Source organism: Pagrus pagrus (genome assembly GCF_965226575.1).
Source record: "Pagrus pagrus genome assembly, chromosome: 22".
In the NCBI taxonomy this organism is placed as follows: Eukaryota; Metazoa; Chordata; class Actinopteri; order Spariformes; family Sparidae; genus Pagrus; species Pagrus pagrus.
Window position 1 is genome coordinate 7,159,682 of NC_140204.1, and position 16,394 is coordinate 7,176,075.

At 41.8% G+C, this 16,394-nt stretch overlaps 1 protein-coding gene across 1 annotated transcript in view; it reads right to left on the reverse strand.

Annotated features, from left to right (window-relative positions):
* The window catches only part of ndrg2 (NDRG family member 2), a 33,802-nt gene extending 18,111 nt beyond the window's left edge, over positions 1–15,691 (reverse strand). Inside the window, exon 1 of the mRNA XM_084343361.1 lies at positions 15,292–15,691. The gene's annotated coding sequence lies outside the window, so the exon portion shown is untranslated. The remainder of the gene's footprint in view (positions 1–15,291) is intronic.
* Positions 15,692–16,394: the final 703 nt, after the last annotated feature.

Here is a 16,394-nt window from a genome sequence, read left to right on the forward strand (position 1 = left end):
GTTGGCGGAGCTGAAATAAGAAGCGGCCGTCAAACAGGAAAACTTTCTCTCCCTCCGTCGCCATCTGCCCTCCTCCTCTTTATTTTAATCTCTTTCTCACAGCTCCGCACTCATCCCTGTCTCTCTCCATCCATCTTTTGTCACGCTGCTGACTTTTCATTCTCTCTCTCTCTACGTTTCTGCTAGTCATCGCTCCTCGTTCTGTCTCACTGCGGGTCTTTGTCTCATTTCTGCCATCCTCTTTTCTGTCTCTCCCTCTTTCTTTTTCCCTCCACCCAACAGCAAGTGAAAAGGGAAAATGGGCAAACAGTTCTGCTGGCAGACTTCTTTCATTTGCTCTCTCTCTCTCCGCTGCCAACCAGTATTTGCAGCTCTGAACAAAGAGTCGCACTCAGACACTGAGATACACACACCCAGACACATAAACAGCGTGCTAAAGTAGGGCACTGAGCATTAAGGTCACCTATATCGAGAATGTAGGGCTGAAGGCTGAAAGGTTAAACTGGTGGCATTCAGAGGACAAGTGAGTGGTTGTGTCAATGTGTGAAGGCGTTGGTGTTGAGGCGTTTACGGCTGGATGACATCAGAGGGAAAACAGAGCAATATATTTAATGGTTGACCTCATCAACACGTTTCAAACTAGTTGGGGCATGAGCAACGAAAGACTGGACAGTTGTTGATCCAAAAACACCTGATTGGGACATTCCACAGGTAAACAGGTTCATTGCTAACGGATGATAGTGTCATGATTGGGTATGAAAGGGGCATCCTTGAAAGGCTCAGTTGTTCACAAGCAAAGACGGATTGTAGAAAGGATATTACTACATGGGCTCAGGAACATTTCATAAAAAACGTTGTGGTTAAACACAACTTGTTTGCAGATGATTACATTCTGTTTTTATTTATGTTTTAAACAGCATCCAAACTTTTGGAACAAAGATTGTAATTAAAAAGTAAGAAAATTCTCACCAGGACCGGTGTTATATGAAAGGTTTCAACAGATTTTTCAAAATGATACTTTACTTTCATAACCCTCTTTTAATTATTTAATATTGATTGAGAATAGTTCAGATTTTGGCCACCTTGGGGCAACACAACAAGCTGTTAACAGTGATTTTAGCTCAGGATTGAGGTAATGTCACACCGGTAAAAACAAGGGAAAATATATGTTTTCAGACAAAACCATAATCGCATTTAACTATGAAAAATGTATTTAAAAAATCTATAACTGAAGGCCAGTACTGTACATCTGTATCAGATACCAGTTCCAGCTCGGGCTATAATAGCATCTGTATGACTAAACAATTCCAGCAGACACTGATGAATCCAATATTTACTCTCCTTTTGGCTCCATTTTTGGTCTCCACCAACTCTTCCCCCCCAGAAAAATAAAAATACCTGTGTCTTTAGCATCTAAATGCGCCACAAGTTTTCCAAACTTGCTGCAGTGGGCACATCTTAGTCAAAAAGTGATGAGATTCAATACCCTGCCCAGATGATACCCAGGAGTCACTGGAGATTTACATGCAATCGCTTCCATCACACAAGTTTATCACCCTGCTGACACACAAACACACACACATTCATACACACAGCAGAGAGACCCAGGTGTTGAGGACGTAAACACTCTCAAGACCGGATCTGTTCTCTGTCCTGAAGCAAATCATGTTAGTCTGCAGAGCTTCACCGCTGTAACACCTGGGTACCCCAACGTCAGCTTGATATGCACAGCACAGTGATGTGAGGTCTGCATTCAGACTTTCTGCTGAGGCTGACTTTTCTTTTGACAGTTCAGCACTGTGACACTGGATGGTATACACATGGAAATGGACAGAAAGTCAGGCTTTTTACTGCGAGCTTCTTAGCGCACTGGCTGGAGGAGTATACAGTTAGACTTGCATACTGCCCCTTTAAAGGAGTTATTTTGCTTGAGTGTTTGGTGGTAAATTCAATTTGTGGTTTAAAATGTCAACAAGAATCAGACCTCACATCAACAACTACTGAAGTGCGGTCAGTCAGAACGTCAGGGTGTTTTGGTTTGGGAATCTGTTGCCACGTCTGCTGGACAAAACAGTCCGAGAGCAGAAAAAGCGAGAGAAAAATGAGCGACAAACGTCTGGTGAGAAAGGAGACACAACAGCAGCCGCCATGGAGACCCGGAGAGAGGCCAAAGCTCCCCTCGTCTCGTCTCTGAGCCAAAGCCTTTGCTCACTCACCCCCCTTCAAATCTCCCGTGCTGCTTCCCACGGCGTTGGATGGGCATACGTGGATCACCTTGGCTCTCCCCAAGAGACACAAACAAATGAAAGAGCGGCTTAGAAAAAGCCTGTTTTCTCTGCCGGTCTCTCAGCAGATCACTCTGGCCTCTTGTCTCCTCAAATCCTCCGTCGTTCATCACTCAGCGGCTCAGCTCAGTTCTCCTTTTCATTTTCCGATCCGCCTATTATTCCCTCCATCGTGATATCACCTCCACTCAGACATCCAGTCTCTGTGTGTCTTGAAAAGTGAGTTCTCTTTGATAAAAGGTCGTTTGTTGGAAGAGCAGATGACCCATCGCATCCTCAGAAAGATCATTATGAAAGGAGAGAGAGTCAGGAGTCTGTAGTTATTAGTTATAAGTCGATCAAAAGAAAATAGATTACCTGTAGTTTTATAGATTCTACTAAAGTTGATATGTTGTATTCTAGCCCTCAAATGTCCAATGAACATAACCCATAGACTTGAAGCTTAGACCCTGTTTATACAGATGTCACAAAATGATTTTATCAAATAGTTCAAATTGCCAGCTGTTCCATGTAAATCCAGTCTTCTATCTTTGAGTTTTGGACTTGGTCAGACACAAAAAGCAATCTACAGACATCACCTTAGACTTAACTGAATCCTAAAATGGGAACTTGTGCAGGGCATTTTTAAATATTTCTGAATGTTTGAAAGACAGAAAAAAGACATTCAGCAGTTCAACATTCAACAATCATCTGCTCCCTCAAGTGGTTGCCAGTTTCTTGCACTACGTAACGTTGCTAATGCTAGCTAGCTAATGTTAGGCAGTAAGTAAGTCTTGCGCATACTGTAGAACTCAGGCATTTTTATCTTTTTTCTACAAACTAGCAACTACCAAGACTCTTGATGCTGACAAACAGATACCACACGATGATGACGTTACACTATTGGCTCACAATAAAAACAAAATAATCATTTTTAAAAGATAATTTGTCTACATAAAAACGTTATCAATATGGCCTTTAAAGAGGTTATAATTTGCTTTATTTCTTCCTTGATTTACTGGCAACTACGTGCAGCACAAACATGGACTTCCAGGAAGTCCAATCCACAGAACAGAAGAGCGAATGTGTTTCTTGTTTGCTGCCTTGTTCTCTCTGTTTATCTATGTAATTCAGATTCTCTCTCCTCCAGCGCGATCGGCCCTCGCAGTCTACAAAGGCTTTTAGTTTGCTCGCTCTATAGCTTTGAGAATGCATCAGAGTGAAGCACCGAGCCAAACCAGTAATTACCTCGACTAATTATGTAAAATGTACAGAAGACAGCGGTTCAGTTGTTTCAGGTCAGATCTGTTGGAGTATATTCAGCTACATGAAAACCATCGACCTGAAAGGGACTCAGACGGTTGAATCGATTGTTTCGATTCAGCTCGCAGACCAACAGCCGAGCGCATGATCACAGACGCACAGAGATCCATGCAGTCACACACACACTAACACTAATTGACCTTCAAGCTAGGGTGCATTTACATGCTGGAGCCATTGGCTAAAAGCTTATAGAGATAAATGGCTGGGTGATGGGGGTTGGATTGTCGCTGCAGCTTCTCTCAAGGCAGCAACCCCCAAAACATACAGTTTTATTGTAACGCAGTGCCTGCATTAAACATACATGCTGGATTGCTATTTTCCAGTGGTTTCTTGTATGCATATTTACTTTTTCCTTAGGTTTCTGGGGCATATATACTCTTATCAGCAGCCCCTTAATCTTGTACTGTGGGTGTTTTCTTGACATCTATATATAAATGTCTATAAGTCTATAAATGTCAAAATTGCAAAAAGTTGCTTATTTTGTCCTACTAATGGTCCAAAAACCATAAAAGTAATACATTTATCTATCGCTACATGAGCCAAAGTATGTGGATAGCCAAACATTATACTCATGTGTGATTGCTGAACATCTCATTCCATAAACCATGGGCATTAATACGCTGCTGCAGCAATCTTCTTTAGGTTTTATAACCTAGCTGCAGGGATTTGCTCCCATTCAGCCACAAGAGCTTCAGCGAGAGCGGCCACTATGTCCTGCGATAAGGCCTGACTCACAGCCGGTGTTCCAGTTCAATCCAAAGGTGTTAGGATGTGGATGTGACCAGGCCCCTTTGCAGACCAGTCAGGTCATTCTACAACAAACTAAGAAACCTAGAAAAGAAAGGAAGGCTCGTTACGTCACTGAATCTCGCTTTGGTGCCAGACGGAAGTGTAGGCTGTGTTGAAGTCTATGGGGGACACAACATGATGAAGAAATGCCTCCAGAAAATGAGAGGACACACTTCAGAGAGTAGGTTATTAACTCCATGCATCTCCCAAAGACTTGTTCTGTCAGAACAGGAAAGGGCCTTCCCAAATTGCTACGAGCAGAAAAGTTGGAAGAACATTAGAGTTCAACAGACAATGGGCTTTTGAGGGAGATGGAATAAGATAGTTTGGAGCAGGAAAAGGGGTTATGGCCTACTCCAGCTGCACCTCTAGGTCCAGCCCCAACCCCAACCCCTAACCATTAGGTCCAGAGAGGAGGAATTGGACCACCCATGTGGCTCTGCAGTGAGCACTACTTGAACTAATTGTACCATATTGCCCCCACAAAAAAAGCAGAGCACTTTTTGACTTTATCAGAAACTGAATAACTGAACACATCAGTCAAGTAATAATTGCCTTAATAGATAAACTAGATGCCTAGATGTTGTATGCCTCCGCGCACCAGTCAAGTTCCTGTTCCTGAGCTGTGACTGACCCTTTTTTGCAGAATATAACCTCCGACCTTTAGGATATCAAATGTCATAACTTCATCATTTTATCCTATTAGACATTTGTGTAAAATGTTATCATAATTAGCGTATGAATTCTGGAGATATGGAGGAAAATATGTTTTGTGGAGGTCACAGCGACCTCAACCTTTGACCACCAAAATCTGATCAGATTTCCCTCAAGGCTTCCTTGAGATATTGTGTTCACAGGAATGTGACGGACGGAGGGACAACTTGAAAACATTATGCCTCTGGTCACGGCTGTCGCTGAGCATCAAAATCAAAGACATAAATACTTAAATAAATATATAAATCGATCATGTACATCCCCTTGTGACTGGTGCAGGCTGTGCAGCCATCTGTCACTACCGGAGCCAAGATCTGCCATAAAATATCATTATATACTACAGCATTAAGATAGCCCTAGTCGGGGGTGTCCACATAATTTTGGCCACATAGTGTACAAAACAGAAAAGCCCCAAATCCTCACATTTTAGAAACAGGACCTACTCTGTTAATTTTACTTGGAAAATAACTTGAATTTCCGCCTGCAAGCTGCTCCAAGCGTCTATACATTATCCCTATGAGTCACGCGGATGGTCCCACAGCATGTATAGTGCTGTTAAATGAACCACATGAAGATGGCCGCCTCATGCTGCCACCATTCAGCCTCACTGGTCCGACCCGAAATGTAACAGACGTCCTCTGTTTACACTTCCTGTCTCTACCATCAAATGTTATACCTGCTCCATAAAAAACACTTACAGGACTGAATTAAGTCAAACGTTATGAGCTCAAATATGAACAGCTAATGAGGGGATTACAGTGTGGGTGATAAATTAAATACGTATAAATGAATAATAGATCAGACGTCCAGACTCAAAGCTAAATGGACACCAAGTATCTGCTCCTCACTGCTACTGTGTCTGATTGTGAGCTCACGGCTGATAGAAATGAAGCCATGTGGAGTGAACGATAGGAGCTATTATTACAGCAGGCGCCTAATTGCTTTGATTACTGTGTTCACTAAACAGCTGATTGATAACTGTGAAAAATCAAGTAGAAATGAGTCGATGTCGCTCATCCCCTTCAGTTTATTAAAGGCTAATTGGTTCTTCTGGATGTCTGACTGTAAATACAGATTGGCATTTCTGCTTATGTAAGGTTCAAAATACGCCGCCGACACAGGAAATATCATTAAAACACAACGTAACTTCAGTACCAGAGCTCCATTCATCCTGATTAGGTCTCAGATCAGATCAGTTATCGATTTAGTTCGTGTCTGATGAAAGTGCTGCTAAAAGTTTTGAGATTTCAAGGCAGTTGGACAAAAAGCTGAACAATTCACACATTTTCAAAAATAGATTATTTCCTCTAGTCTCTCAGCCAAGAAACAAATCCAACTGAGCCAAAGTCATCCTTTAATTCTCTTCTTTAAATATTACTTTTATCAGAGTGCTAGTCCAGACTCTTATTAGAAACTTGAGTTGCTTGTATTATTGTTGGTTTTTAATTTATTGTATTGTGTGAAGCAATTTGTAATTTGTAATCCATCCACCGTCTCCTCTAAATGGACTTTAATCATCTCTTTATATAACAACTTCAGGACATCTACATCGAGTCTTCTCGTAGAACATTACGTGTCCTTTTTGCAACAGCTGAAGCTGTAGTTGTTCTTGGGAGGGCAGTCTAACTTTCAGGTATCTGTTCGTACATATTTATCGATTAGTAGCCTACAGGCATTTTATTTTTTTTGGAGTGGACCTCCATCGTGGCGGCAGCCCGTGTTGCTAGGAGATCTGCAGACACACTACTTTGTATAAATACGCTTCACATGGATATTGTGCGTACCAGCGGGGGACCAACATGTTTTGTTTTTTGCTGCCGTTTATGTTCTGCCCCGCTCAGCTCTTCCTCTGCCTGTGGATCTATTGACAAACACTCAGGATTATGTAACCGTGCGCTGAGGAATGCTCCCTCGGTGAACCAAAGCGAACAATGTGAACCATCGCCTCTGACAGCACCAGACTGAATGCACATTCGGATGCGTTAAGGGTCGGTTTCGAGTCAAAATCACAGTGACAGAGTGTAACATTTTCAACGCAACGTTTAGCTTTAATTAAAAAAAAAAAAAGATACATGTGTGTACTCCACTCTACACTTCCAACCTGAGAAATATGAATGGAGTTTGGGCAGAGCGTTTGTCTATAAATAGGGTGTTGTGAAGAGCTGGTGGACTCGTGGGAACAGACAGGGCATTGTGCTTCCCGGCCTATCTGCATCTGGCCTCTAGCCATCGGGAAAAGGACTAAACACCCCCCCGCAAGCACACACTGGCCTAGATGCTACCGTGTACTAGCGTAATCTCAAACACCTACACATTATAAAATCCATACGCACCGACCCAGATGCTGACACTCTTACGCTCCAGTACACCTACACAGAACATTCAAAAGTAAAAAAAAAATTCACATTTTAACAAACGCCCAGACTGATATGCACTAGACACTACCACTGGCCAAGAGTCTGATGATGACAATTCAGATGGAAATTTTACTCACTTTTACTGACTAGACTGATCTCGAACACCAACGCAGGGAGCAACATTGTTCACTGTTGCATCAGTCATCAGCTAACCTGCTCTTCTTCACTGTACGTACAGTAAAAAACACATCTGAGCTCATGTTGCTGCCAAAAATAACAGGACTCTTATCAAAATAAGTGACCTGCCTTCAGTTACAGGCACAGTGCTTTCATTTCCCCTGTGTATTTTTATTCACCGCTTCTAGGAGTCCGTCTGATTTGTTTTGTCAGTCACATGCTGGCAGAGATGTAAATGTAACTCTCTTTTTTACTTCTATATACGCTATTAACAAAAATCCTCTTAACTCAGCCAGGAGATGCAGGTCTGAGTGGGAAAAAAAACCATTTCAGCTGTTCTCGCTGTGCTTTGGTTTCCTTCCAAACAATTCATTTTAAGTAGCCTGCGAGCACAAATTTCAGTGTTTGTTTTCTGTTTTCAATGGTCTCTCGTGTCATGTTGGCCAGGGTTTGAACACACCGGGCTGAATCCACTGTCAACAGAGAAGAATCAATGTTTCTGTTGGTGCCAACATTAGAAAATGCTACACTGGCTACATTCAGATGGGCCAGCATGGATACAACTGGAGCATGTAAATAAAGGCCAGGAGGAGGGTTTTTCCTAATATATATATATTCACCAATGCATTTCTATATATCTAGACATAATGTAATTTATTTATTAAATTGAATTATAAATAAAATGTCAGAAAATAGTGAAAAATGGCAATCACAGTCAAAGGCAGCGTCTTTAAACCCTCCCTTTTTGTCAAAAAACGTTCATATATGACAAGTAAAAGAAAATTGTTGATCAGTGTTTCCCAAAGTCCAAGATGGCCTGTCTTGTTCATCCACAAACAAGACATTGCTGTCCTTGTAGAGTGGACAGCAACTAACGGAAAGAAAATACATGAGTTAGATGAGATATTTATGAGCATTAACCGAGATAACAAGTCAGGTAAAGCAATAAAATACCACACATCGTCTGTAGCGTCCATAATGTTTCCAAATTACGTCTTGAAAGCCCATGAACACGACAAAGTCTGAAGAACGACTTCCTAACTCAGGAAATTTGACCATCAGAGGAGCATGTGAATGCACTTTTATCTCTGTTTTGGTCTCCTCCAACTCCTGGGTATAAAATGTGGCTGCTAAATGTCGCGCTGTGTTTACCAGATAACTTTGTCTTTGCCTTTAATTACTGGACAAGGAACAACATTGATTAGAGCGGAGTTTGCAGGAGTTAAAATGTTTCAAAACAAGAAGCTAAAAGACATTAAAGCGCCCGGTTGGTGTTCACTGATAATTTCCTGTGGGTTTCTCGTGACTAGCGACACCTTTTCCATTACATATGGTGATTTGATCCATTTTCAATACAGAAATATGGAAAGGGCCTGTTTCAAGAATGTACTTTTCCCTCTTTTTTGTTTTAAATCATCACTGTTGATTCAACTAATTAAACTGCCTATCAGCCCTCTATCACGTTTGAGAACGTCTGCTGTTAATGAACAGCCATTCTCAAACTGAGCTGTAAACAAAACTCTAACTCTGGAGAGGCAATCAGCTCCAAAACACCATCAGCACTGAAACCCCATCAAACACAATAACACAGTCCACTTATACGACAACAATGCTTCACATTTAATCAGTGGCTTGCTGTTGAGATGCAGAGCTCGAGTCACAACACTGACAAGTTCTCACAAACCCAACAGCTGGCGCGCACTTAGAGAGGAGACCATTTCAGCGTCGTCAATACCTCAACATAAGGATAAAGACTATTTCCAAGCAGTTGAGATGACAACAGTGTTTGATTCCCTGATATTCTGGGACCTGAATCCACCTCTGAAGTATTGCTTGGAGTCCAATTATAGCTGTTTACTGGCCTAGTTTGCTAGTACCCACACATTCATCTACCTTTCAACAGTGTTATCAGTGTCTTTTATTTCCTAGCAGCTATCAGACCTCAGTGCCATGCACACTACGATGATAAAACATGTAGAATGTGTGGTTAATTAATCACTGTAGCTCATTTAAAGTCAAGGAAATCACTAAATTTTTCAGTATTTTGTATAATAAATTGTTAAACTGTCAAATTCAGAGTGCGCTCATAAGTAATTACATCAATAATCGTGAGGAAAGAAGTGTTGTTGTTGTTGAAACAAAATCGACCAGAAATCCCCGTTCTCCGACATTGAAGGTCAGAATCAAACTATGATTTGAACTCTAGTACCTCACCACCGTACAACCATGACCGCTCTAACAGGTCAAGCATATCGTCTTTCCCCTGCAGTCACTACTGATGGATAAGCAAACACTGCGGGAGTAAATGTTAATATTGGTAGAGTCAACAGACAAGGTGACAGTCTGAATACGCTCAGGTAAGTTTCCCCCCTCACGTCAATAGAAGAGGAAGTGCATTTGTGCTTTGGCATATGGAGTAAATATGCAATTGCAATGCTAATGTTATGCTACAGTTTCTATTTTTCCCACTTTAATTTCCTCCTCACACTTTGTATGTTTTGGAAATGATTCTCCTGCCAAGACAAGAACCATGGAGGTTGTCCTCATGTACAGTAATATCCAGCTACAGCAAGTAACTCGGCAATAGGACAATAAGAAAAACACCATTCGGAATAAAGACAAATCAGTTTAAACAACACAAAGTGCTTTACAAGACAACAAAAAAAAGGAGTTGACTCTGCCTGTGGTGCAAAAGGTCAAACTGTCAATGGCGATCCGAATGAAAACAGACAGTGTCCAATGATGGTACAACGAGTCTGTAATGAGGTCACATTGGTCAATAGCCACCATAGCAACAAGGTCAGTGGCTCAGAGTAAGATTGGGGCATACGCCAATGGCTTACAGTCGTCAACCACTGGTTTAAAAGCCCCACCCACTCCAGGTCCACACATCCTGTGTCTGAAATTTTCTGTTCGCCGATTAAAATCTTGTTTAAGAAAATAGTAGTTACTGGATGTAACTCCAGTTCTATGAGTACATGCGTAGTCCTCAAAAAGGCTTTACTATTGGTTAAAGCTCCTGTTGATAAGTTAGATTTTTGAGTCTCATTCCTGACTTGTCAAATACAGACGCTTTGGGTTTCTTGTAGAATACTGGCCGCCATCCAAATGTGTCAGTATTTGATGACTTGGGAATGAGACTCAGAAATCATTTATCTTACCAACAGGAGCTTTAACCCCATCGAAGTTCAGCTGAAATGATACCGCTCCAACAAAGATATCATCATCCATGGCAATGTTTCACTGTGGACATATGCCATGAAAGATGGCTTATTGGGTCACCATCTACAGTTTTCACTCAGACAAACTTTCTTTTGTCCAAAGAAGTGACATGCAGATCACACTTTATCCTTAAAGTCATCATGTATGGATATTTGTGTTTGTCAGTGGGTTCAGAAATGTCTGCAAGCTCCATCAGAAGTCTCTGAAGCAAACTGTTCCAGTCTGCCACAATTTAATGATGTCAACAAGTTGATCTCTTTGGATTATTAGTCTGGCCAGAACACAAACACTCGGGGATGTAGCATCAGACCGAAGGACAACTGGTACAGCTGAGGGGTTTATTTTTGGCCCTGACAAATGCATATGACAGGACTGCAGAAAAATGACACAGATCACCGCTGTGACACCTCGCTCGTTCAAAGGAACAATGTCCTCGCTACAACCTCGGAGTACTGGATTGTCCACAAGACTTTCAAAGACTTGTGATGTGAGCAACTTGTTAGGTCTTGTGCACACAACTGCCTCATCCTATTGGCATCCTTCTGTATTTTAAATACATTTACTGTATTGTTTCTGTGTTCAAACTGCTTATTTAGTCTAATCAACAGTACAAAACCCCAATGGGAAAACCATTCATTAATCTTTCCATTGCCCTAATAAATTCATTAACAAAGGGTGGAGAACAATAATGTTTTTATTGATTGAGTTGCTCATTCTTATACTTTCTTAATGCTGAGAACCTTACTAGGTCTATGTGAAGAACAGGCTTTGCTGGTGAGTCAGTGTTACACGAGACTCTGCTCATCGATCTGAATCAAATTAAAATAAAAAATGCACAACAGGACAATCTGATCTCGAGAGCGACCTATATAAATACCCCATGATTTGTGATTTCCGATGCTGGAACAGGTCAGAGGGAAATCTAACATGTCTTCCCAACAACATGATAAGCTTGCAAACATTAAAACAACAGAGACGCTGTTTGTACATGAGTGTCAACCAGTGGGAGGAGGGGGTTCAGGTCATCTTAATCAAGTAAAATGAGCACTACAATGATTTCAAAAATATCTATTCTAACGTAATTACATCCTGCAGTCAGAGTCATACTTGTAAATACAGACGAATACAGAAAAATGTAAGCTTAAAAGTTCAATTTAGAGCATTCATTTTCAGGGTTTCCACTGTTGGTTCATGAAAGTTATCAGCTGGAATGCATTAATAAAAACATATTGTCATACATTTTCTGTTGCAGATTGTTCTGGCTTTATCTGCTGAGGTAAAAAGATATCTGCGTCTGATATGTCTGTCTCCATCTCCAATACAATAGAGGTGAAAATTATTTTCTTTGTGCTGCACAGGGCATTGAAAAGTGACATTATGAAACTGGCATTCCAAATTGAAGTTCACATTTGGGTTTTCTGCTTTCTGCAAAGAAACTGTCCCAGAGGAAGCTGCCCACAGTCGGTTTTTGAAAAGACACTGTGCCTACGAGATTCTTTCAAATATCATTTTTTAACCCTTGAAAATCCATTCACCACGGTTGCATAGATTGATGCAGGAGTCCTGAAACCTGGAAATAAGTTATTATTTTTGCACTTCTGGTTCCCTTGTCTCGAGGTTAATAGGTTATGGGTTAAATGCCTGAAATGAGGTCTGTGGTTAACAAAAGCTTGAGGGATCTTCACATTTTGTTTAATGGCATAAATTACATCAGTAAATACGACACTTTTAAAGCATTTATGGGTCTCAAAAACGGTAGGTGTTAACAGTGACAACAATGGTGGCTGAATGAGACTACAGAGGTTGTTGGGGACATTAAACATCATCACACTGAACACGGAGACTCATTACACTCACTAGTCCGTCTTTAGAGGCTGACTTTAGTTACAAACTATTCTAACTCTGACTTTACAACTTGTAGATTGATCAATTTATAGTAAAATGTGTATCGTATATTGTAGCAGGAAGATAAGTGGTGGTGATGATGTTAGCCTAATGTTAGCTTTTTACTTCTGATGAGTTCATTAACACTTAAACGATCACAAAAGTGGTGTTCATTTGTGAAGATTATCTTGGTGAACATAACATGTAAGTATCATAAACTTGACTTTGCCACAGAGCTTATTTTATGCAATAACCTAAAATCCAAGGAAAGACCCATAGGCTTTTCGTCGAGGGAACCAGGGCGATGCTACCAACTGAGCAAAAACATATCCAAAAGATGTCAACGTCTTTGCTGACATTGAAAAGACTTCCACTGGAGAGCGGCGATGAAAGGTTTTTTAGACATCTTCTCAATTTCAGTCGCAGACTTGTGGTTCAAAATTGAAGTTTTTATGACGGCCAAATTTTACTCTATGCAAGAAAAAGCTACAGGTTGGATTTGAAGACTGAGCCTCAACCACAGTAGCCTGCATGAGGCATGTACTTTACCAGGAGAAATACTCATTCATGTGTTGTCATCCAACCGTGGAATATTAGCTTACCTGATAAAAGTTGGATGACCAAAAGAAGCTATGTAATAAAGCTGATGAGTAGCTCTCCTGGTAAGGTGCATGCCTCATGCTGTATGGAGTAAATTCTAGCTGTCATAAAAACCTTTCTTTAGATGCCTGTCACTGTAAAAACCCTGTAAGGGTCAATTTGTCATCATGAGTGAACGCTGAAAAGACGTCTAAAATACACATTAAAAAACTTTTGTTCTAGCTCTGCAGTGGAGGTCTTTTCAACGACAGCAAAGACACCTTTCGGATATGTTTCGTCATCCTTCAGCACTCTTTAAAAGGTAAAAGCAGAAATCTCAGAAGAGGCAGACATCTCAAAACCTCATCGGATAAAACCACAATCACTGGTGGGCGAGCTGACCCTTTAGTATCCCACTGAAAAACAATGTTCCTGAAGAGTTATTCAGTGTGTGGTCACCCATTGTGGTGCGATACTGAAAATTCATTTGTAATTAACAGCCACAAAATGATGGTAACACCACACCCACCAGCAACTCCAACCAAGAAAGACAAACAGTAGACTGTGTGTGTGTGTGTGTGTGTGTGTGTGTGTGTGTGTGTGTGTGCATTCCCATGTCTCACCACAGTCTATACTTCCAGAAAAAAAAAAAAAAAAAGCTTGTGGAGAGCCTGTGCGCGCGCGCTTGTGCACGATCCCGGAACAATGTCTACTTCAGAGGGGCGTGCGCGCGCGTCTTATCAGCAGGGGCTCCACTTCACTCACAGAGCGGTGGGGCCGCGAGTCTCCGAATGCGGTATGACTCACGGAATCTGCGCGCGGGAGCTTGCTTGAGTGCGTGCAGCTTGCAGCACAGTGAGAGAAAAAAAACCTGTCTCTGGAGCAGAGTGTGTAAGAGAGAGAGTGTGTGAGTGTGTGTGTGTGTGTGTGTGTGTGTGTTTGTGTGTGTCCTTGGTCTGGCACGACACACTGAAACAAAACATTCCCCCTTTGCGCGCCGGGCTATAAGATGTTCCATAAGGGAGACTCTTACGAAACGCATCATTTCAGGACATTGCTGCATTTTGATTTTCCTCTCTCGGTTTTTTATCCGAGCCAGCACAGGGCCAGTGAATGCACTCACACACACACACACACACACACACACACACACACACAACGGACACACCTCCATTTGACATTGACACACATTACATCCCCTAGTCTGGCGCGCCAAGAACCACAACACCCCCTTTTCTCGACCCCCACACCCACTGGGCAGCTCCCCCTCCTGTTGGAGGGAGACAAAAACAAGCCTTCCATGAGGAAAATCAGAAGTATCCCCTGTTTTAAACAACACAAAGGAAGCGCGGTGATGCGTCTGGGATGGGAACACAAGGATGGATGGGTGGATGGGGGTCAGGTTCATGTATGATTCAAGTTCATGTGGCAGGAGGATGTCAATAATGGCCTATATTTCTGCCCCGCACGGGGTTTTTAGCCATGCCAGTGAGCTGTCATGCCTGGGTTGGTTATCATAGATGGAGGAGGGGTGGTGGTAACAAAGACCCGCTGGCTGTGCCACATGTGCGCGTCAATAACATGCACTGCCCCCCTATCACACCAGACTCCATGCACGCATATACTAATTTAAATCATGATTTCTATACATTGGTGCTTCTTAACATATATAAATATTAATTTCCTGCAGAGTTGAGTGTTTTGGGGTGTTTCTGGGTTCAATCAGTGAGGGGGGAAAACACGGGGGGCACTGATTACTTTGCATTATGCGTTGCTAAACACGAGGAACAGCCTTTTTTTCATCCCTGCACAGAACTCCCCCGAGAAAAAAGCACATTTATTTCTTCATTGTATTGCCTTGTTGCATGACTGTTGAGACAATGACAAATCCACACAGGCTACTCCCTGCACTTTTCTGCAGCAGGACACTAGAATTAGACATAAATCACAGCTCAGAAGGTTAAAAATGAGGGTGAACTCACCTTTAAATCGGCGGATGGGGAAACAAGAGAAATCTTCACACAACAGCAGGGACTTCTGCAACAAAAAAAATAGGATATGGCAAGTCTCGTTCTCCACTTGCGAAATGCCTTCTTTCCAACCTGTCCCTCCAAAATCTTTCCCGCTAGTCTCCTGTTATTTCACTTTTTTTTCCCTTGCCTCCACCTCCTGTATTTTCCGCTGTGCCTTCCTTCTCCCTCTCAGTTTCCCCCGGTGTTGTTTTTTTTCTGCTCTCTCCAGCAGGAGCGACACTCAGCGCGGAGGGGGAAGAAAATATGGAGCGGTCAATCAAAAGGCAAGATGGAGCGGTGGAGCTTTTTTTAGGGGTGGCGGGAAGTTATCACCCAATGAAGCACTAATAAACACGGGCGAGGTTGTTTGCTTTAATCCCAAATACACGTATGATGTTATCTGATACACCTTGCAACAACTCCGGTTTGGATCAAACTAAATCCCGACGCGACAGGGAGCAAAACAGCGTTGCCACCCCCCTCCTCTAATGATTCGCATTGGTACAGTCCACCCTCGTAGAGCTCGTGCAGAGCGTCGAGCGTAAACAGCAGGTAAACAAACACACCTGGAGCCAAAAACAGGGTGAGGGTCCAACATGGAGATGGCCTAGTGGTCCAAGCCCTGGCTGGGGGTCACTGTGAGGGGGGAGTCCAGGTGCCAGTGTCCCCTGGAGGAAGGAGGTCCTCCACCAGTCAGCTACACCCGGGGAAAACATGTTCAACAATCACAAATCTGATTGTTTTGCTTAAATCAGATCTTTCTTTCTTTTCTTTTTTTTCAAATTGATCTGTGCTCATTGAAAATCAGATTTTTTTCAAAAGGGTAGATTTTGTTGTTTTTTTGTAGCTAGAAAGCATTAAGTTAATTCATTGTATTATTTGCGTTTTATAAGTTGGAGATTGACAGAAATAAACTAAACATTTTAATCTGAAAAAATGCTAATTAATAGCCTTTTCTCCCTCACATACAAGATAAGATAAACTTTTTTAAGTCCAGGTGGAACATCAAGAGAATAAAATGAAATAAAATCATGTCATTAGAGTAAAACAGTTAAGAAAATACCGTTATGTTG